The sequence below is a fragment of the Strix uralensis genome, chromosome 2, assembly GCF_047716275.1.
Source record: "Strix uralensis isolate ZFMK-TIS-50842 chromosome 2, bStrUra1, whole genome shotgun sequence".
In the NCBI taxonomy this organism is placed as follows: domain Eukaryota; kingdom Metazoa; phylum Chordata; class Aves; order Strigiformes; family Strigidae; genus Strix; species Strix uralensis.
In genome coordinates this window covers 89,883,073-89,908,050 of record NC_133973.1, presented here as the reverse complement: position 1 = coordinate 89,908,050, position 24,978 = coordinate 89,883,073, and positions in this window count along the sequence as shown.

The following is a 24,978-nucleotide window of genomic DNA, read 5'->3' as shown; positions in this document are numbered from 1 at the left end:
AATAATGCAACAATTAAAGGGGGAAGGAAAACTATACAGTTAAGTTTTGTGTGTGTGTATGTTTTTGTGTGTAGTCATCTTACATGTGTCTATATATATGTATTTTAGAAGGGAATTCAGTGTTTATGTGACTTGCCACGTTGAGAATCAAAGTTGTATTAATATTCTCTAATCACAGATTAAGTGATGGATTTTGTAACAGAGGAAGCTTCAGCATGTCATCCTTCTGAAATACCTTGATTTTTCTATAGTGAGAATATCTTTAGGAATCATATGTTATTATCCTCTTCCTTTAATTATCATTTCATTGCTGAGGCTTCCAACATGGAAATGTAGAAATGGTCTCTATGATGTATATGTATCTTCTAGGCTATAAATGGCACTAAGTCAGCAGTCATTTTTGGTTATTACTGATTCACAGTGGATTTCAATAGTTATTTAGAAGTAAAAATGCTCATCAGTTCAATGAACATTCACAACCCTAATGAACTCTCATTCAAGTATTTTTCGTCTTCCAGGGCCCAAATCATTGCAAGTCTCCAGGATGAGTTCTTCAGTTATTTCCAAAGCAGGTGGGATACGGAGCCATTATTTTTTCTGCTTCTCTGTTTTTGTGATACTCTCATGCCTCCTGACAATTTGCACAGTTACAAAAGCATAGAAGACCCCGCTGCACTCAGCATATATGGCATCTTGGGTCTGCAACAGAATTTGAGAGATTCAAGAGAGTACAACTTTGAGCAGTCCAAGCTATGAATATTTTAGGCCTTTTTCATCTCTCCCAAATGCATCCTCCTAGTGAGAGGTTTTGCAGCCCCTCTTTGGATATACTTGCACTGTCCATAGACTAGATCATTGGGCTACAGCACTCTGGTTTTCACCTGTGAAAAAGCAGGAAATTCAGATGTATTTGGTGCCTGCAAGGCCGCTTCTTCAAAACAGAGCATTATTTATTCATTGTAGAGTACACAGCACTCCAAGAAGAGAAATAAACCAGCACAATACCTATTTCTGAATCTTGCTTATTCCTGTGAGTTTTGTTAACTTTTTTTTCAGAGTGGACATCCCTTTCCTAGCCTGGAAGATACAGGCAGTTGCTGCTTCCCTTACTTTCACTGCCTCCCTGCAGCATTTTCTCACAACTAAATGTTCCCCACACCACCCTTCTTTAGCCAGGGATTTATTTGTTTTCTAAACAATTTAATTTTTTTTTTCTCTGAGGCTTTGGTCAGGGAAGATACACCTGTTAGCTGGACTGGAGACAAGCAGGTGCCTGTCTCACTGTTAATAGTTCCCTGAATTTTTCCCTGTCACTTGACATTTCTCTGGAGATAGCTCATCTCTGTTGTTTTGTTTCTAGTTTGGTTTTTCCCTTGCAGCCTCTTTGACTTAATTCTCTGTAGTCAGGTGAAATAATATCAAGCTAGAAAATGTAGGTACATACTGCATTCAGAGAAAATAATACTGCTATCTCCCTCATTAGTCTCAGAGGAGTTCATGACTCAGAAGATAAAGGAAGTGGGAAGCACTTACAATAAAGTCTGTGTTCCAGAAGGGGATTGTAAGGCAGGATTTTTGTTAAGATAGGGATCTGCCACCCCCTACATAGCTCACTGGTATGTGTACCACCACTGATGGGGCAGGTGGGTCTTATTTTTCATGTCCCTCTCACTTCAGATTCTGTACTCCTGCATCCATCCTCAAATGTCCATACCAAGCTGTTCTCTACAGCCAGTAGTATTTTGTTCACCTTGGCTTCTTGGTTTCAGACCTTCAGCATATGAAGCTGTTTCCATCATGTTCACTTTTATAACCAGTGACAAAACTTGTCTAGGTGTCTATTCTGCCATGACTAACCCTGCTGTGTCCACAGTCTCATCTGTGAGTTTCCTCTGTCCACCAACCTTCCTTTCACACTGCATCTGTTTTAAGCATTTTCCAGCCTCTTTTCTGTAAGGGCTGCCCAGCTGATATGGACCAAGGAAGACTCTCATGACAGATGGTGATGTTACAGCAGTGTGAGTCATTGAGAGGCTGTAAGAGTGCTAAAATGCTGCATATCTTGTTGTGTGACAGTTTTTTTATGACATGCACAGCTCCCAGTCTCATTTGCTGGTGCGTGTATTCAGGAATCAAGTGTCTATTGTAAAAGCATACTGCAGCCACTGAGCTGTGCAGTCATGAAGGTCAGAATTTGCCTGGCCAGTGGGAAATATGCTCCATCTTCTTGCAGAATGTCCTGGTTCAGCTAGGATAGGGTTAAATTTCCCCAGCAGTGGGGGGAAGCTCTAGCCGGGTTGTTCAATACCATGCTGACAGCACCTCCAGGCATCCAAGCGTGGGAGAATCGGTGATCGGGTGTGTTATGCGATCGCTCTGCTCTCACTGCTGTATTAGTACATATCTTGCTCTGTTCATTGTTATTACTGTTACTGTTATTGTTATTGTTGTTGTTTGTTTTGCTGCTGTTGCACTGTTGTATTAAACTTCTCCTTATCTCAGCCCCTTGGCTTTGTATTTCACTCCCTTTGTAGGGGAGGGGCAGCGGTTGCGTGGTCTCAGACCCCAGCAGGGACTAAACCACAACCAGAACTACTTGGCATCACTAACCACTGGGTGGGAAAAAGTACCCCTTCTTTTCCTTCTACCAACCCAATGAACACAAACACCATCTTGCTATTAAGATTTACATCTCTGCTCCAGATGGAGCTCTGAAGAGAAATACTTTCTTTACCACCCTGCTCAAATATAGGTCTTGGTTCTTAAAAGTTGTATATATTGTGTTGGTATGGGGCTGCCCGTATCAACACAATATATACAGAGGAAAGTCAGTGCTTCCAAAACTGAATTCACTGCTGGTGAGCTTTTCTATAGTATAGAAATAATTTTGAAAATGTAAAATTCAGAAATATAAAAGCTTGAAGCGAAATCCACATCTGTGTTCTGGATTTAAACCCCTCCCAGAGTACCTGAACAATGTTAGATACTTCATATTGACAGTATGATCAGAACAACAATCACTAGAGCCAGTTTAATGGGGGTCACATTGCCCTGGCTGACTAATCTGAAATGTGTAGAAGAGGAATGTTGTCTATATCCAAGCAGCTCAGGAGCTTACTCAAGGAAGAGCCAACATCAGCCTAAATTCACACCCTCATATCATCTTCCCAGATTCAGATAACTGCATTATATCCTTTTCAAAATACTATCTTTCTTGCAAAATGTCTTCATGGTGCAGCTTTCCCTTTCAGTGGCTAGCAGACCCACTTTAAAGAAGATGTGGATTTTATTCCCCTTCCATTGGCAGAGGTTCAAACCCACTGTTCCCATGTCTCAAGGGATGCCCTAATCAATGAGCACCCATCTGTCCAGGGTAAGGGGGGGAGGGCTTGCTCCACTTCCCTTACTGGTGTCCTCCCACTACACACGAAGAAGATGTCATGACTAATTGGGCTCAGTAGTTAAATCACTCATCTGAGAATGGGGGGGATTCTGATTCCTACTCCTAGTTCAAAGGTTTCTTCTGCAATAAGTAAAATGCACTTCATGTATATAAATTTTCACAGCTTTGGGTACATTAATAGCTGTAGATATGGTGAACTCTGGGTGGACATCTACAGATATGCATTAACACATATAAGTGCATGTTGTGTGTGTGTGTATATATATGCATATGAAATTAACACCCTGAAATCCTTTTACTATATTGGCAGTAAAACCAGTAGACAATAAGCCAATTTAAAAAATCCTAGCAAAAAATATGTTTTACTGAAAAAAATCCATTTTTTTTTAAAGAAAACATGTGTGCACAGGAAAAAAAAAGCCAAACACAGAAAATAAAATGTCAGGTTTTGATTACTAAAAACTGAAACAAGATATTGTTTTTCAATTGACAAGACAAAGAAGACTGAAATATTTTGCAAAAGTAAATAAAAGAACATTTTGCAGGAAAAAAGGGTGTATGAGTGCAAAGTATATTTTTGTTGGAAATAGCATTACTTATTCAAGCTAATGTCAGAAAATTAGCCATGGTGTATCTTACAGGAACACAGAAAATATGACATGCTAAAAGCCAGGACACATTTTTCTCTGCAAAAGATAACTTCTGAGTTGATGTTCTGCCTACAAAGTCCCATAGATATAACACTGGCAGTTGGCCAGCATAGGTTTTAAACCACGGTATGTGGCTCACTCTGTTGTATAATTTGGTAACTTCCTCCTAGAAAGACACTGGAGTTGAAGTCCTCCATTTTGAAAGAATTATATGTATTTCAACCAATGAATGCTGTTCTAACCTTTCTAGGTTCTCTTGGTGATCGCATACCTCATTTCTATGTATTAATCTACCATAATGAGGTTTTGTTAACCCTTTGAACATCTGAGTGCCATGACTTTTTAGGTATCAGCTCAGACTGTCACATGGTTGACTTAGCACCAGTGAGCACTTCACAACCACAGATTCATTTTCCTCAATTTGTTAAGTGGCTAATTATAAAGGTTCACAAAAGAATTGACACAAGGGAAGGAGACAGCCACACTTCTATCAGCAGCCCCATGAGGCCTGTACAAGTGTCATTTGTAAAACAGAGCACAAATTAAACAATGGCTATAATAAGATCTAGGGGCTGGTGGATAATGAAAGAAAACTTCCTGTGTAGATGCAAAACAGGCACTAAATGGGTTGTTTTTATGTTTGACAACAGGGCCCTTATGTAACTCTTCATGAATTCAGTCTGCTGTTAAGGTAATATTCTTGGACTAGACTAGATGGTAACAAGCTAAATAAAATGACTACTATTTATTTTGTGTCTGTGGCTGTGATTTCCAATTTCATTTCCATACTGTAGTATATCAATAAGATTTTTTTAAAGCAGAGTATGGTGCATGCACTCTTTCCCAAATAAGAAGATATTTAGGAATTTGCTGGTAGATATAACTGCAAAATGAGCAGTGTTTTATTTTAAGAACAAATGCCATTGACGTGTTAACAAATCATTTGTTCTATCTGCAGTCGTCAACTCCTTATTATGAATAGCTGAATTTAAAGTAAAGAATAAATTTAAGCAGCAGCCTTTTCCTTGCCTGCAAGATTTATATACAGCAAATTGGACTTTATTTTGTCGCTTTAAGTATTTAATGAAATTGAATGAAAGTCTTTTTTGTGCATGTGTTGTTTCTCCCTTTCACCATAATACAGCTACTCTCTATGCATAGTGTTTGCATCATTATGTAAGACATTTGCAAATATGTATGATGTGTTTGCCTATGGGAAAACCCTCTCTTCTAATGTATTCATGAAAGATGAATTAACAGTGCTTTAGGTATGATAAAGAGATTCATAGTATAGTCTATTATAATGCTGATATTAAAAAGCAAGCTCATCATTTAATAAGAAAAATGTTAATCTTTTACAATCATAGCAATATGTTTTATTTCTGAGAATGTCTTCCTTCCACCATTGTCTTCTTACTAGTTATAATTTTAATTTATCATTTTTATCAGGCTGAAATCTAGGCAATAGTCAGGTCACGGTTGTGCTGACATTGTACAAAGACAGCATCCTTACCAGAAAGATATTTCTGTCTATTTTCTTTCTTCTAAGTTTCTTTCTTCCCTTCATCTTCCCCTTTTCTCCACAGTATAGACTTCAAGCTTATCTCCTCCAGGATGCTGATAAGATACTTTTGCCACAATAATAAAACCCCCAAACAGTAGATATGAAGAAATTTTCTGCAGGATGATGCAGTCCCTGATTTTCTCCAGATCCCTTGTGACAAAATGTAGGTGTTCTCTAGCCACCTGGTCAGATATGCTAGCAACCCGCCTTCAGGAAGCTATGTTTCACAGTTGCATTCTCATTTATTCTTTGGTGACAGATATACTGGTTTCTCTGGCTCTGTCCATTCTGTTGTATTGGTTGAAGTCTCAGAGTTGCACTGTAGCCCAAACTATCCAGTTGTCCTTGTGTTGACCCTAGTCCAGAGCAGACCAACTGCCCTCCCTAGCAAGGATGCTCAGACACAAGCTGGCAAACGGCTTACATTCAAGCACAGTCACATGGCCACCCAGAAGCAATTAGATTGAGCTACTTCACTCTGAAAAGCAGGAACCCAATTTAGCAGAGCTACCAAATTGCAACTCCTGTTGCATTTTGTGGGCACGTGCAGTGGGGCAGAGGAAAAGGACTATGAAGAAGGATTATACTGGGCAAGGACAGACAGAAATCCAAGAGACTGAATTCTATATCTGTTCTCAGACATGTAGGGTCCTTGTCTATTTATCCTTCCTTTTTTGTGTGTATCTCACTGTCATCTTCTGAAGGTTTGCAGCTACCACATTCCAGCTATCCATTCTTTCTCATGTTAGCACTCCAAATTTCTCATTCATTTATTTGTAATTTCTTGTAATCTGCACCAATTTCCTGCACATAATCCCCTGGGTCATGTACAACAGTCAGTGAGAACATCCTCTGTGAAAGTACCCTGCAGTTAAATACATTTTCTTACTGAAAGAGAATTTTGCAGAAATCATTGGTATCCATGACATTTTTGTCATTAGTAGATTTGGATTCACAGCCTGTAGCTGAGAAGATACCCAGAGTCAGGACCCTGTACAGACGTAGTCAAAGCAAGGCTTTTGAGGCAGCCTGCAGAAGGACCTAAGGTTTCTTGTAGCAGACCAGGGCACTAGCCAGTGGATTATTACACATCCTGATCTCAGAGCTGTACTCTTAGATTTTCTCATTTCATAAATTTCTGAAACGTGAAGAAGTTTAACTTTTTTTGACTGAGATCCTGAACACTTTTGTAAGTGTGTTTTCTTCCTGCATTAGGTTCACTTACGACTGTTGTTTCAGAAAAGGGAGTGCATCGTGCTCTATAAACACATTGGCCCCAAACACACTTGTTAAAGAAAATACAGAAAGAAAAAACAGAGGGTCATTCATTACAATGTTTTCTTCATCTTCATATTTTCTTATTCAATACCTGTTTCTCCCTGTTTCTCCTTGTCTTCTGCTGGTTCCTGTTGCTCAACTGTCTCAGACGCATGTTGTCAATAACAGTCCTGGGTAATAAAGATAGAAAATCCTTAGAGTTTGCCTTTTGGTTCCTCACCCTATCGCCTTTTCTGATGGCCATACCCACCGTTTTTTTGCACTTAACTTGGCAGACCTTCCACACTTGTTGAGAAAGGATACTGTAGTAAAAACCTGAGAAACCTAATAGGCAGATCTGACTTTTAAGAACCCAAGTCATCTTAACTCCTGTAAAACATGTTTGTTTTAAGGTCATCTTTCCCTTAAAGGCAAGATCAGCATGATATTCCACCCTGGGTTTAGATATAGCTAAGGAAGTTTTACATCTTTGTTTGGGTACACTGGGAAGGTTTTTCACCTGATCTTTTGTCAAATATTGAAAGGGAGCTATTGGAACTAATGCAATTACTGCTATAACCTATTGTGGCAAATCTTTCTTGTTATGCTAGGGCAAGAAGGGCTTAAGGAGAGTAGAATGATACCAAATTTTGATTAAAAGCCTATGGTAACAAGATTTCCAGACTTATTCTGCAAATTAAAGTAAGGATCACTATCTGTTTTACAGAAAAAGGCACTAGTCCTCAGCTTCCTAATTTTTTGAGATAGATTAGTAGTAACTGAAATCTTAAAAGAAATGTGTAGATAGATATGGATGTAGATATGTGGCCTGGTTCATGTGATTAAAATGCTTGTCACAGAGGAAAGACAAAATTTTTATCATATAGTGAAATCTATATAATAAAGCCCACATTTACCTTTAAAAACCTCTTTAAATATGATTTGGCATATAAACCGAACTCTAGTGGGGCTGAGAGCTCACTGTACAGAACCACAATGGGAAGTGCCTGGCATACCACAGCTATCAAAGGAAGTCATTCACAGTTGTATACATAACCCCGATATCACACTTTCACAAGTATATCTGATACGTGATCAGTTTGATATCTGCTTAACCATTTATAAGTGCAGTTACAACATCAACATGCATGATTGTTCTAAATGGATGCACAAATTTAACAAATAATTAAACAATCACTTCTGTACATTGTCCTTCCTGAGCCTCTATAACATTAGGAATTGGGACCATGAGTTTTTTGTCTAAGTGAATATTCACTGTTCTAAATTACATGGATTAATTTCAGCTTTGTATATACATTCAAAATAAATTAATTTGCATTTTTAAATGGTAAAATATTTACCAACCAAATTAATAAATCTTTCATTAAAAATAAATTCTAAAAATTCCATCATTGATGGACTCTGTTTCAGTTTTGATTCTTTTTTTTTTTTGTAATGTATATACTATCCATTTTAAATTTTAAGCATAACAATGTTTACCCCACTATTTGAACCAAGCTGTTATTAAAGGATTGAAGTTTTCTGGTGAATGAAGCAGCCCAACTGCTTTTCATGACAAAGTTGGTAATTAGAAGGCCAATTTAATGGTGAATCAGGCAGAAATATTCAAACCATGACAAATGACTTTAATAATACAGCTTGCAATGCTTGAACAGAAATAAATTTCACTTCCGAAACTCTCGCCTTTTTCTGCCTGCCTGGAAGATAAAACTGTCCAGGAGGTATTTTGTACCCTTTATTCAGTAAAGCTTTTACTAGAACTTAAGCAGGCCAAATAGCTTGCAAATGCAAAAGCATCATTCAAGTTCTTATGATTTTTTTTTCCTGAAGGTAGGCTCTGCGAGAATTCTGTATAAGTCAAAGATTTATTTTTTTTACATCCTACTTAACCACTGCAATAGTGTTTTATTGTTTTATCTCTGACTTGAAGCATTAGCGATAGTCTACATTGGCTTCAAAACTGAAAGCTAATTTCAGTGTTTGTCATAAGTTTGTTAAGACCACATGCATTCCACAGTTTGAAAAATTTCATTATTCTGTCCATGCTGGGGCTTCGTAATTGGATAGTAAGGATGTTCAAAGACTAATTTAGTGAATTGCACAATATTTTAAATGGAATTATGCAGGTTTATGGGGCCTCAGGGGATTGAGCTAGGAGCCTCTTGAGAAAATCTGTTTATCAGTAAATGATATTAGCAGCTTTCACCTAGCTTTTGTCTTCATTAAATTGCTGCTCTTCCAATTGAGGGTCACATCTGAGGACTGCTTTGATAATTTGTCATTATTGTCTTGTTTATTGGAGCATAAAGTTGATACAGCAAAGGTTGTGCAGTTTATATACAATGTGCAAAGAAGTTTTTCCTACCAGCCCTGCCAACCCTTTATCATAGCAAAACATGTCAGGACACTAGAAATTGTAACTTGTCCAATATTCTAATATATCTGCTAAATCAGCACGTCCCTGTGTGTTAATTTCCTAATATTTTCTAATTGAATGTAACATTTTATACTCCAGGTTACATCAAATTGTGTTTCCTTTCCTTCTATCATTTTCAACTGATAGTCTGAAATATTTATTTTTTTAAAAATGAAGTAAAATTTTGTTTTCTGTTAGTATGCCCCTTTCCCAAATGTACTCTGGATTTGCCCTAGTGTAAATGTGACCAGTTTGTCCCAATCTACTGAAAAAAATTTTCCATAAAATAATGCATGTAGCAAACTCAGTCTATATTTTAAAGTACCAAGGCCACATTTACGTTCTTGTTTACAGTATAGAATTTCAGCAAAATGATATTTCAATGCTCATATTTATGGGAAGAATAGTTGTGAATATAGACAGACTGTATCATCCAACAATTTGTTTCCTTTCATGTTATCAGCATCATAGGAAAATTTTTATTTCTCTAACAGAAATTATAGGTGAGATGCACCAATACTACAAAGTCTATATAGATTGAGAGACTACTGACCAACTTTAGACATGCTTTCTTCAGGCCTCCTGTCTGTGAATTATGTACCCTTTCAAACTTTATTTATGTGTAGAGATCATATACTTTTTATAACATGTATGAATTAGGCTTATTTAAACCACTTGAAAAGGCTTGGCAGTATCGCTACATTTTTTATGCTTAAATTATCCTGCAGACTAACGTAGGAGTGAAAGAGCATTCTTCTTGTTATATTTTATACCAGTTTCCCAAGAAAAACTGAAACTTCTGAACTGAAAATTATGCAGGTTTCTATTTGAAATATTGAAATATGGGACAATGTCTGTTTTGTTTGTTAGTTTCTAAGAACTTGTAATTTTTTAAAAAATTCTGAAATGAATAGATATATTTAATTTTTTTTTTTTTTTAATTAAAAAGAAAGTACACTCTGGACAAGCACTAATCCTCAACATAAGTCATCTATAACCATTTTATCTGCAACCCTTCTCACAGAAAAGTTTTCCTTCACAGGAAACTGTGCCTGGAAGGTGATTTCTATATCAAAACAGATTTTCTTGTTTTAGGAGATTTCAGTGTTTAAAGCAAGAGACTTCAGCCTCAGTTCTATGTTGTGAGTAGGACTTAGGTGCCAAAAGAAACTCAGAACAAAACCATAGTCCCTACTCATGATCAAAGTAGATCCTTCAGGCTGAAAAATTAAGGTAGAGTGGTCTGGAGACATATGACAAAAATCCTATGAAGTTGCATACATTCCTAGGCAGACCATCCCAAACTACCACTTCAGCTTGTAGATCACACTTTGTTATCATACACAAATGCCTCACTCACCTTGGCCACAAGCCACCATCTCACTCTTTCATCCTTCCTCTTTTCTTCTCCTTTCTCCATGCACCGTTTTCCTTCCCTGCAGGATAGCTGTTCTCTTCCTTGATACACTAGCATTTTATATCCTCATTTACCTTCTCAAATTACCTCAATGTCTTTTTCCAGCTTAATTTATTTTACCTCTCCACCCTCCGTTATCTTTGCCATATCAGTTCCCTCTTCCTACCTACTCTTGACATTGCTCAGAAAACCAACAAATTCAGTGGAGTTAATGTGTAACTTTTAAGAGAGCCATAAAGGTGAAGATTGCAGCTAAAAGCTTTGTGCCTGGATTATATCAGTAGTTCAATTAATATTTTTAGTTGGTCTATATGCTCCCATGCACAATTTTCTGTCTTAAACATTTTCTGATCTTGGCTCCTTGCTTGATGTTTCCATGTCATGTTCTCATGCTGCTGCAGAACCGGCCAAAGCAACAGAGGAAGCTATTTAAACTTTGATTCTGAGTCTCATCTACAAGGTGTATCTTACTTATTTTGACAGAAAAACCTCTTGTTATTACAGCTCAGGATGTAAATAGCAACGTCATTGTGGATGTGGGATCCTAGGTATGTAATCTGGCACAGATTCCATAAAAATCTTATGGAAAAATGCAATGGTTCCACTATTCCTTTATTTAGGGCAGAGTAAAATCTGTCCAGGTGGTTCACACTCTTGGGTATTTTCAAAGAGAACTGTCTCTCTCCAGACTGTCTCCAGACTGTAAGAGAGTCCAGACTGTAAGAGGAACTGAAGTCCATGCACTTCACTAACTAGTAGTTTCAAAACATTTAATAAAGGGGTTAGCTGGTCCAGGTCCTGACCACTGTTTCTGAAGCTTTTCATTTCCTCTGAGACCAGGAGAGCTTCTTCTCTATTTTTCTCTCTTGGTGTGGTATCAACTTTAGAAAGGGAGCAAACAAAATGAACTTCTTTTGCCCAGTGACTGTTTATGTATGCATCAAGAGTCATTGTATAAACAGCTGCAGGCATGGCAGCCTGAAGAAATGTAATCTTCTCCCCCCATTCTATTTTGATGTTGTTATGACTGGTGACAGATTTATGCTGCCCCATATCTGAACTCAGATTGACATCAGTTGTAAATGTTTCTGAATCTTGCACACTTGGTTACACTGAGTAACACCTTCTGTAGGAGCTAAGAGCTGGTCAGGAGCTGAAGAGGTCACAGAACCTGTCTGGGGTGAGTACCTCAACCATCATAGGTTGAAGGTTCCTCCAGTTTGTTCTTAGAACAAAAAAGCCAGACAGCTATTGTTCCCCTAAGGGACTTACACAATTCAGGATAAGGAATAAGACTGGTCCCAGGTGCCCTCAATCACTTCTTGGTATAGGTGCCTAACTCCAGGAAAGGGCAGGATTTCAAATATTTATTTCGCTTTCATGCTTTTCCTTGACTATTTTAGGCATTGAACTCTTCCCCCTTTTTCCACTTACCAATATGTTGCTGTTGTGAGTTTTAATCTTGGGACACTGAGCATTTCCCACCCATTGTGAAAAAACTTTGAAGCATAACTTGGTTTTGTGAGTATTATGCAGGGACCTGGCATATGAAATGTAGGCATGACATCATTGAGCATGACAACATTGCAATCCTTTTCCAGATCTGGTCTGCACTGAACACATGGCATAGCAGTGACTCCTACAGATTCAGAAACTATGAGTCAGATCCTTGTTACCACAAGGAATATTTGTCATCTATGACCCTTTAAATGACACCTAAAGCATGTCTATACCACAAGAAAAATTACAACTGAAGTTACTGTAAGAGTTGCTTGAGTTGGCTTTGGGACATCTGGCTCTTGTGCCAGGAGTCGTAGTTATGGCAGAAGGAAGTCCAAATCAACCTTTGGCAAATTCCTAGCATTTAGGTTGTCCTGAGCTCTATGCTCCTGCAGTCATCAGTGTAATTGCACCAGCTCAGATATTGATATAAGTATAGGCACAAAGCTGGCAGGTATACATTTGGTTGCAGTGCCATCATAACGAAGTTAGCTGCCAGGGTCTCATCAATGTGGCAATAGTATCAGCAGCTGAGACAGACCTAAAAACTTTACTGATGCTGCAGACTTCTCCCTGGAGCTCAAATGGAATGAGTGTGTGGCTAATATTATATCTGCATAATGTTTTTCTTCAGTGAAACTTAAGGAATTTTGTGGAACCAAAACATACAAAGGATTGTATTGGCCTTGTAGCATCTTTCTGATACTGTCTTCCTTGGAAATGAGTGGGGTATGATGGGAGAAATAGTCCTTAATGGGTAAATCTTTATCCACAATGAATTTAAAAGCAGATGAAATGTTTAGTTAGATATTTAATTTTCACATGGCCATAAAAGAGGTAAAAGAAATTTCATTCAGTGTCATGTACTGTTTTGAATAAAAAGATAGATCTCAGACAAACCTGAAATGAAGCCTCCTTACTTTGCAGCTTTTACGAGAGGATGCTCACATAAGTTTGATACTGCATGTGCCAGCATGTGTTGTAATGGTCAGTACTACATATCGGGGGCTTCAGTGCAAATCATTTTGTTATCATATTACAACTAAGCTAAACTATACATTATGTATGTTTTGCATGTGTGAAAACTATTTTGACATGTGGAATAAATACATTTACAAAAAAGGAAAAAATATTAGACTATCTGCAAATATTCTGAACACCTGAATGTGAGGGGATATAGTCATAAATTAGAAAGGAATGTACAACTCCAACTATTGGTTTGAGAGAAAATTAAAATATTAAATAATTTAAATATGAAAGTGAGATTATCATAGGGGCCAAAGCAAAAGTATAAACTTATGGCTCCCAGCTGCAGTGGCGACACACTTGTTCTCTGTGTTAATCTGCTCTGTGTTTATATATGTATTTTTCAATTCTCAGGGGACATCAAAATGGTAATGATTTCCTATTTTTGTAAACAAATGGAAATACAGCCTTTCATGACAGCTGTTACTTCAAAAATGATCTAAAATATTTATGCAAATTACAGCTTTTAAAATCTTTTCACTGAAGGTGTTTTCCCTTTTTTGAGAAAGACTCAGACAATTAAAAATAAAACTAAAAAAAGCCTAAGAACCATGCCTGTTATTGTTTAGTCTGTAACAAAGACAGCTGTACATACCCTTATTGTGAGTCTCTTTTATCCGAGCAACCTTGCTAAATAAAATTGGACAATTTATCACCCCAGTGCCTGCAGCAGTATGCACTACATGCAAGTGATTAGTTTGCCACTTCAGCTACCAGCTTTGATACACCTCTGAGAACCTTGTAGTCTGAATGAAAAGGTCAATGTGGAGCTTAAACTAACTCTTGGGGACCAGAAGGCCCAGAGGACTAATCATGGGCCATAGTGTCTTCTGCCCATCTCAGCAGTAGCTGAGACCTGGTAACATCTGAAGGTTGATCCTCACAACAACCCAGAGAGGGGTTCTGGTGCATTCTGACATAGAAGGTAGAAGATACAATGTTAGGTGTGTAAGTGAGATGTCCAGATGTCCCGTATGGTCAACAGAGACATGCAGGGTCACTCTGCCTATGACCTCCTGCAGTTGCCTGTCTTCCCCTCCTGTAACTGTGTGGACTAATGAGAAGAGCTATGTCTCTAAGTTAGACATTTAACACTGGGAAGAATCAATATGAGCTCTGGTTGTGATTTCTGCACTTAGTGTCACAAAATCCAGGAATTTGCTGGATCTGAAGACCACAGTCTCTTCTGAGTCCTGCAGCAGGCCTCTCCTGAGGCCCTCCACTCAGTCTAGCTGGGCAGACTTCCACTTCCAACACTCATTTCATGAATACATAAGCAAAAGATTTCAATCTCCAAGGCTTTCGCAACCATCAAATACAATTACACAATGCAAAACAGTGTATAAATAACAACAGCAATTTTTAGGATGCACTCAGCCTTATCTGAGCTGAATAAATCCTTCACAAGTCATTGTACTTTTAGAAGCACAAGAAAAAGTTCTAAGAAGGCTTTGCTCTGTGGGAATATGAAAAAAATTGAATAATAATTCTGCCTGCCTTTGAGGGGTAACAGTGGAAGGTCTCCTTGAATCTGGTAGCACCAGTAGTTAGACTGTACACAGCTGGAAAGAAAAGAAAGAACAAAAAGAATTTTGATCTTTAGTTTCTAAATATCCAGAAATTAAACCCAGTACTAGTGTAATTTGGCCAGTGAGTCAACAGTGGAAAAGGGGAACCTGACTTTATCTGAAGCTGCAATAGGCTTAGAGATAATCATTTAATCTCATTTAATAAAACAGTGAAAGAGAAAAATTTTGACTGTAACTTGTCATAAATACTTCACCCTAGATCTGCCACAAACTAGAGATTTCTGAAGAGCTATTATAAATATGACAGCCAGTAGCAGAGGGCATTAACAGAAAATTATTTCAGACTTGTGAATGCATGGGGGATCCAGGCAGTCTGGAATTGAGATCTGATTTCTGCTCAAATTTTATGTTTACCAAATCAAAGCAATTAGCACAATTCCTTCAGCCACATTATAACTGGTTGAGAAACCTAGGTACCTAATATACATAAATGAAGCAGATCTCTCTCTGAAGGTTACTCCTTAATTTCACAGAGGGATTCAACAATTGTTATATATTCTACAGGTAAAGGGACAAAGGCAGTTGTCTCAGTAAGCTTCTGGTGAAAGATCCTGAGTGTTTATCTGACATGCTGTATCCAAGCTCCTGCTTCACTGACAGCATAGGGAACGGGCTTGGCCCTTCAGACGGCTCTGGCAGACTCCTAATGTCCAGGCACTGCTCAGGTGTCTGCTTGGGGTGGCTGCATCCTGTGCCAGCTTCCTGCCTGTTCATCAGTGGGTGCTCTGAGTTTCACAGCACCTTTCTTACAGATACAGTTTCAGTGAGGAGGTTTCCTAGGTGTTCATTACAAGCTGCTTTGAAGCTTAGATTTCTGTTTGTAAGGGCACTCCTTTCTGTTTTGGTGTGTATATATACTGCATGTGTTACTTAATTTCATTTCTTCTCATAACCACAGTCTGGATAAATTTTGCCAGCTGATATCACGGGTTTGAACTTAACCAGTACATTATGATATACTGAAAGCTATATATCTTTTTTTTTTTTTTTTTCCACATCCTAAACAATAAATCTCATAACAAATGTCCTTAGACCCAAAGATTCTTTGGGAGACATTGTATAAAAAATACTTGATTCTGTTGTAGATCTTTACCGTTTCCATATTTTATTTCATTACAGCAGGAAATTTCTTTTGAATTCTGCTCTTTAGAAAAGGGAAGTTTTAGCCCCTCGAAGACCCAATAAATTACTAAAACAGGGCAATTTATGATCTTCCATGCATCTCTGCAAAGAAAATTCTCCCTGCAGGTAGACTCAGTCTGTCTAAGATTCAAAGATATTAGAGGCAATTTTATGAAAGGGATCATTAATTATAAGACATGAAATTTTAATAGGAGGCTTCTTTTTCCTGATATCTTGCATGAGCCAAGATCAAAGTAACTCCCATATGTTGACCTAGTAAGCACGTTAACGGAGAAGATCAGCTTCTCCGTCCGTTCTTTTTAACCTCAAGTGATGTGTTTTAAGAGAATGTTCATTTCAGTGTCACATATGTAAATCATACGAGATGGATAACCACTGTTCTTCTTCATGACAGGAGAGAACTGGGTTCTACAAGTGCTGGGTATGCATATTTACCAGTCAGAACAAGGATTCCTGATGCCTTATTAAAGATCATCAAAACTTACATGTTGCACGATCAGCTTGCCTGCTGCTTGACAAGATGTTTAGTTGTACCTACTCTTTTATAAGGTCATATGAACTGTTTTCCCTCCATATAACATGAGCCAAAACCTATGCTCCAGTCATTAATTAACCCCACTGTGATAATCCAAATTTGGCTGCTTTTTCTGCATGCTTGTGCTCAAATTAGACACTGTTTTCTTTCATTAAAGTTGAGACTAGAAGGGATTCATATCACTCTGTATCAGTGATTTTTCCACTTCATTATTGTCAGCTTCCTCCATCTTTATGTCATCTGAAAACTTTATTAGTGATGATTTTATATTTTATTCCAGGTCATTGATAAAAATGTTAAATAGAACTAAACCCACTGGAACGTAGCTTGAAATGTACCCAGTCAACAATGATTAGTCATTTACATCTGGAGAGCTATCAGTTATCCTGGTTTTTAATATATTTAATTGGTGCCATATAATATATTGTTCTAATTTCATAACCAAAATGTCACAAGCCACCAAGTCAATGCCTCACAGGAGTTCTAGTGTATGATATTCACACAATTACCTTTAGTAACTAAAACTTCTAATCACATTACTGTATCACGACTAAATTTCCAAGAGCCCATATTGATTGGCATTAATTATATTATTGTGATTTAATTCTTTGTTAATGAAGTTTCATATAATCTGTTATTATGCACAGGACAATAAGTCTATTATTATCTCAGCCATTTAATTTAGGTTTTCCTCTATGAATTTTGAGCTTCAAAGCAGTTTAAGAGCTATTGAAAAGATGGCACCTATGGCCCAGGGAGGTCTTCTTTTAGAAACCTACTAAATTTCTAGCATGCAAGTCACCTGCTGATTTATTGTTGATTAATTCTGGTATCTGTGTTTTAACTGAATTACTTTTGGACTGGAAAGAGTTTCATCATCCTCTAAAGAGACTATATCACATGGCTTTTTCTTATTGATAGAAAGAGTTGTTTATTGAATATTTCTGCCTTTTCTGTGTTAGTTGTGTTCATTGTATAGTTCCATGTAACGACTTTTGTTAGGATTTCTTTTGTTGATTCATCCAAAAATTCTTTCCTGTTATCTTTAATTCTACTCGCCACGGATTTCCATTCTGTCCTTTTGCTTCCCTTATCAATTTCCTTCAGTTCCTAGATCTTTATGTATATTCAGTTCATATCAACTTCTTTTTACTTGCATTATTTATATAGAATCTGTACTTTGAAGCTCATATATCTTGCAAGCACCTAATCCTTTGGTACTAGTAAACAAACATAAGCTTATGGAGAAACAGTAGCTTATCCATGTTTAAAATTGCATTTCATTTCCAGTGTGCATGTCTGATTTTGGTCCTCATCTTCAAATGTAAGTTAAATATATATATATTATATAGAGATCTGCTTCATAGTGTCATATGAGGTCTGCATCTGAGGTAGAAATTCCCACCAGATTTGAAGGAAATTAAACAAATGCTTAATAAATTATGAGATTTTAAATGTGTATGTCTTCATCAGAATAATAATAAAAAGGGCTAAGATTTGTTTTTGCTGGGCAGAAAAAAAATGGGAGAGAGGGACAACATATTTTGTAGGATGCATATGTATGAGATCAATGCACAACACTGATGGTTCTCTGAGGAAATGCTGACTTGTCCTGCTTTACATTGACAGTTCACCATGGCACAGAAGTCCTCACTTGGTGAGGTCTGCATGAGGTGAAGGAAAAAAAAACCACTAAAGGCAGCACTTCAGGGATCTATTTATTTTGGAATGAATGAGTACCTGGAATGATGGTCTGGAGATGGGACTGAGATGTATCTTGGGGAGGGGTAGCAGGGAGGCAGAAGCTCAGTCCCAGAGACTGAAGAACATTTTTCTTCTGTATCACAGTCCATCTGTACCCCAGTACTGGTCAGGGCAACTGCAGTCATTCATATGATACCATACTCCAGATGGCAATAAAGTGGCAGACAAAAGCAAGGACCCTTAGATCCACTTTATTTATCTACCTCCAAAAGTGATTTATTTCTTCAACAATGGTGATCCTCCAAATAAAAACATCTAATAATATTATCAAGCTAAAACCAGAAATCAGCTCATAGACAAGAAGTTGCTCATGTCAGAACTGCCCCAGTTTGCCCAGCTTGACAACTACCTCTTGCTTAATCTAATTGGGATAAAGGGAGTAGGTATGACATCTGGAAAGTCCATCCTCTCTGGGAGGATGAAATAACCCACCGTATTTCCGGAGGGAGTGCTTAGGCAACAGCATCATGTTCTCACTAGTGCTTTCTTTCTCCTTCCCTCTTTATTCCTTTTCTACAAAACACTGAAAACTTTTGTGCAGAGTGGGACAGTTTCCACGGCATGACTGGAGAAGACCTGTGCTCTCCCTTCCCTGTATGTCCCACACATACAAGATGTGAGGCTGCTCACTGTAAAGCCAAGCTCAGGTTAAACCAGGATCTCCCAGTTTCTGAACTAGTACTGTAAGAATTATTTTATTATATGAAGGGGAGAAATGCACATTTTATGAAAGAGAGTGGTTGTGACTACAGATTTCAGAGTTGCTACTGTGGATCAGATGTGATCCAGCATCTAACATGTGAAGCCCAACAAGGGTCTTAAGCAGAGGAAACTCAACTGGTGAAGTCTCAATGGCTTTATGATGCCTTGGATGCTCAGCCATGCCCAGGCAACAGACTTTAGTCTCACAAATAAATTTTATGGCTGGGTTTTTCTGGATCACCTTCCACTTCTGGGACCAGACAGTCTTTTACTGAATTTGTCTTCTGGTGTCGATAATAGTGTATCCCCAGCTGCACTCAGCACTGGCTCTGACAGAAAAGCTGCCAGCATTTGCTCAGCAGATGCTTTTGCTGAGCTTGCTGTAACTGGGTCCTCCAGAGTATTGTACAGATTTTCCAAATGTAATAATTAGGATTCTTTGGACCAGTAGGACAAGCTGATTGCCATTAGCAGTGCCTTTTTCTCCCTGTTACCACATGTGCACTAATGTTTGTTTTTGTTATTGTAAAAGTAAAGTATGACTTCATTTTTCTACTCTTCTTTTGATCCTAATGCTCAGCTTGCCCCTGAACTTTTGATATCCCCATCCATTTCATAGTGTTTGCTCTAGCTATCTAAAATCAGGGAACACATAGGACCATAGCATCCAGAGCTCCATGTTAAGAAATCAATTTGGAGAGTAAAGACTTCCTCCTTCCCTCAGTTTTCTCACCTCAGCAGAAAGACAAGTGAGTTCACAGTGAAGGACATGATTCAAGCTACAGCACATCCAAGTTTCCATGACTCCCTATGGTCCCCTTCTGTGAGCTGTGATCTTGTCCAGCCTTGTGCTGAATTTCCCTCCCTTGGAAGTGAAGGTACAAATGAGGCTGTTGTAGATCCTTCAGCTTCGTCTTGATATACGGGAGTGCTACATAGCCAGGTATATAGCAAGAATCCTTGGGAACCAAGTCTTACAATCCTTACCATAGGCATAACCTCACCTGAGCTTTAGATACCCTATATTTTCATGAGATCTTCATTTATACTCAAATCACATAGGAACTAGAATAAAAGATTACTCTGTAATCTTCCCATCTAACTGACAGCATGGTGTACAATTCATCACCACAGCAGCATCCTCCTGTTGCCCCATTCTGTGTTTGGAAAATGCTTGAAGGACTTTCATTTCTAAATGACTTAATATGATATTGATCTCTGATTTTTCATACAGCTTACTAAATTGATTGTTGTTTTTCTTTGTCAGTATTATTAGCAACAACAAGGGAATTTATTACCTGCTGGCTACCGTCAGTCATCAGACAGAGAAAATAAGATATTCACACTTGTTTCTTGTTAAACATGACACATGTTAACTGTATTTGTCAAAAATGCTCTATTTTTTTCTGGTTTTGTTGCTGTTCTATATTTACCAGAAAGCCCCACCCTTTTTCCTGCATATTCTTCATGACTCTTTTTTTACAGCAGACAAGTTCTTTATAATTAGAATAACTTACATCAAATTAAAAGAGAAACTGCTATGAACTACCTATTCTAATGAAACCCTGAAATCAACACTTCACTAAACCAAAGAGGAACAGGTAAACAGGTAATTTTGTTAGCTGGTCAGAAAGATATTTTTAGTTAGTACCAAAGAAAGCACAACTGGAGATTTTTCTAGACATCATTGAAGAGAGTTCAATAAAGATATTTTCTTCATATACTGAAAATAAAAAATGGGTGGATTTAATAAGATGCTAATAAGTACAAGATTAACATTATATAAACCTTAAATGATGACATAGCTAGTTACTTCATTTCCAAAGATATGGTTGTCACTGCATTGATACTTTTCTCATATGAATATGTCTCAAAGAGCCGCAAAATTAACACTGAAGCCTTTCTGTCTCATGGTCATCGAATATAAGAGTGATTCTTTCAACAGTGATGAACTGAGCAAAGGTTTAGATACAATGTAAGAGTCAGGGCCTTTTTTCTGGCTTTGTCTGGTGTGTGGGCAGAAAATAGAGACTAGAGCAGCCTAAATACATGGTCTATAGGGAATTTACATAGTCTAACATGCTGCAGGCATCTACACTGAAGCTTGTTATCTGACTTTCCTTTCCTGTTCCTAGTAAGGAAGAGGTACTTCTAAGGAGAGAATGATTCATGTCACCACAAAGTAGGCCATGAAAATAGGTGAGAGAAATCACATCCAAAACAAGTCTTTTTCTCTCCATTGAGACCCCACCATGACTAAGGTGGCTACAGATGTCTCTGTGACAGACACAGAGTTAGTGGACCTTCATACTCTTCTTGTTTAGGGAAGGCGATGCTGATGATTTCTTAAGGAAACCAAGTATATGTCCACGTGTGTTCCTTTGACTGTATACCTCTTGACTTGTAGGTCATTTCTGAATCCATTGACCATTTTCTGTGATTCTGTGTTGCTAGTTTCAACATAATTTGGTGAAGAACAATGATCTGAAAGATGTTTGGATTATCAAGCAGTTGAAAATTTTTATCATTCTTTATTTTGGGATTATTCCCCCTCCTCCAAGTCTACTATTATAAAAGTAAGCATTTCCTAACTGAAACTCCTATGACTGATAGTCAGATTTGCCTAGCAGAAAAGCATGCTTATCCACTGTTCTTCTAATTCTCATTTGGGATCTTTCTCTGACCTTTTTGAAGATAGCTACTCGTCTGCTTTACCTTTAGCCGGCACTTTATGCTTCTACAGTTCATAGGACAGAATTTGTCCCAACAAAATTTCAGTGGTGTTTATTTTACTCATTATTTTTTTTAATTTCCTGCCTGTTGTTCCCCTTGACTGTTGATATTCTAGGTAGATAAGTAGTAACATTGACTGGAAAAACTGAATTGTGAAGAAGGGAGAAAAATGAGGAGACATATAGTAACATTTTTAAACTATATAAAAGATGTTGAAAGAGGTCAGAATTAATGGGCTTAAATTAATGAGATTCCAGTTAGACATCTGGGAAACATTTCTAGCAGTAAAGTAGTAGATTAAGTTGCCTAGGGAGGCTGTAAGAGCTCCATCAATGGAAGTTTTTAAGAACAGGTTGAACAAACCTCTGCCAGGATTGGTGCACTTATAACTGATCCTGCCCTGAGGAGTCTATTAAATTTGCCTGAATTATGGTCCCTGCTCACAGAAGTTATATTAATACCACAAGAGTGTCATGATGCAAAAGACACACAGCAGAAGGCAATAGAGGCTTATCAGGAGGTGACGACATTGCACTGCTGAAGTTATGCCTTGCTTTCTCCTCCTTGTCTTCCACCTGGCTTCTCTCTTTCCCCAACAAAACATGAGAATACAACACAGCGCCTGAGAATGTGGGATCAGCGAAGAGGGATGTGCCCTGCACAGGGAGAGAAGGGGATGAGACTTTTGGGTGTGTTACAGATACGCTTCCTTGGCAACTTTTTTCTTCCCCACTATTCATACTATCCATATCTTAACCATGAGTCTTGGCAAACTACCCATTTCCCAGACCTGGATGCATACTCCAACCAGGTCCTTTACTCACTGCCAAGATAAGAGCCTTTTCCTTCTCTGACCCAGGAAACCTGAGTCTAAGGTCAACAAGAAAGACTGAGTCCCACAACAAATTCCTCTCTCTGAACACAAAGGGTGCCAGAACGACGGTACCCTTCAATAGGATTATTTCTTCTCTCTTCCTTCCAATCTGATTTGCATTCCTTCAGGTCTTTATCCTGATTCACTTCTTCCTCTCCTTATTCTTCTTAGTTACCTCCTCATTTACCAATTATTGTTTTTCTTGCCCCATTTTCCTCTCTTTGAATATCTCCTTCTTCTTTCCAAAGCCAGTTTGTTTCTTAGTTATATGTTTCCTCTTTCAGAACTAAATCCGCTCATTCCTAAGTAGACTAAGTTCAGGATAATTGAATTAAAGTAAGATCTATGTAAATAAAGAGAACTGTGAAGGTTTACTGTTATTTATTACAATAATTAGAAAAAAACTGTGCCTTGATTGAATCAGATAAGTTTCATTGCCTGAATCCTCTTCCCTCTGCAGTCCACCATGGTCCACCTCACCACCCTGTGACAAAAATGATCAGATTTTGTGTTTGCTTGCATCATTTTGAAACAAGTTATAAATCTGTTTTAGTTTTTTCCTGGGAAAAGTTTTTATCTTAGATTCAAAGTAAGCAACATACTTAGGCCAGTATTTACTGCCTCTTATATGGAATAATTATTTTATAATCAGAACATACATATCTCAGCCAAAATCTTAGTGATGTAAATACATTTTTTGCTAGAAAAAAATCTTACTCCATTGCCTTGTAAATTATGTCACAAAATATGAAAGTAGTGACACACAGGTAGACACATATGTACACATACATTTGTATAACCTTTGTTTCATAACTGTATATGTAACTCAAGAACTAATGAGGAGAGATAGAAGAAAAAATGAAGGTAAATATATATTAAGAGAAAACACAGCAAGGTGGTCAGCTATCACTGAAACTGTACAATTTAGAGAAGGGGAAAAATTAAATAGTGTGGAACATGGGGATACTTATTAAGCCATCAGCAGGGAACAAGATGATGATGTCACACCTAGCAGAAGGAGGAAGACTCATGTAAAGTTGGATGAGATCCAGTTTATGCTGTAGATTTATGCAGTTAATTTTGTCCCTTGACTGCATTCAGATGAGCATTTCTCCTCGACATACACCAAGAAAATTGCTGCATTATAGCTGTGTTAATGGTAATCAGCATGCTAATGAGCACCAGAAGGTCGTTACAGAAGAGAGAGGTTCAAAGATGTATAACCTAGAGGAGAAGATGAAGTAAATCTTTAGGGAATGCAAGTGTCTTGTTTGTAGGTCATAGATTATTTGTTTTGGTCATTGTAGAGCACAGGGAGTTTAATTTAAGGACAGAAAAAGATTAAGCTTTTTGAATTTTAGGAGCAGCATAACTTAATTAAAAATATGCCTATGAAGTAGACAGCAAACAACACTGGATTGTTTTTATTCTATTCTAATATGTTCCTTGATAGAGATTATACAAGTGTAGTTTATGTCTTTCATGACATGAATCTAACATTTATTCATGCTTAATATAAAATCAGAATAAAACTACACTTACAGCATTTTGTATTTTGCTAATGACACAGAGCAAAAGAGGAAAGGTTTTGCAGAAAGAAAATCAGAGCAAACGTGTCAAAATATAAAGTGAACATTAAAAGGGAGTAAAATCAGAGGAAAACAAAAATCTATCAATGCGTAAGAGATGCCAGTGAGATAAAAGAAACCATGCAAAATAGTAGTTATAAAATTAGTAAAAAATTGAATAACAGTTACATAAATATCATAGGGAACATGCAAAATGCTAAATTAGTAAATATCTTCCTATTTAATTCAAGTTTCTAATTCAAGTTTCTATTTCTGTTTCAAAAGGTTAATGTGTTCCCTGTTACTCAGAGAAGAACATCTATATGCATTTGGATGGTTTTCTCAGAGAGAAAATGAGACTGAATAAGGACTACATATGTTTTAGGGGAAGTCCCTGGGGAGGGGGAAACATTACAGAAATAGTAAGAAACAGATTTGGATGTAGATCTTCCAAAAAACCCAATGTCCCATATTAGCAAGTGGCTGAAGTAGTTGAAGTTCAAAGGAGAACTGCACCTCCCAGCTCCAGCTGGAAAAATAGGAATACAGGTTTTAAAATGACATTTGCATTTAGGTGGTTGAACAGGGCACACCAAGCTTTTATGGAACTCTAGAAGCTAGAACACTAGAGAAGAAAACACCAGCCAAAGAAACCCTCCCAGTCCACCTTTTTTTAGTTTTTTGTCCCTTTATTGATGCCTCTTAGAGGAAAAAAAATTAATTAAAGATTGAATCACAAAACAATTCTATCTTGAGCTGTGGGGAAAAAATCCACATGCTTGTCAGAGGCATCAGTAAGCTGTACTGGACAGCTAG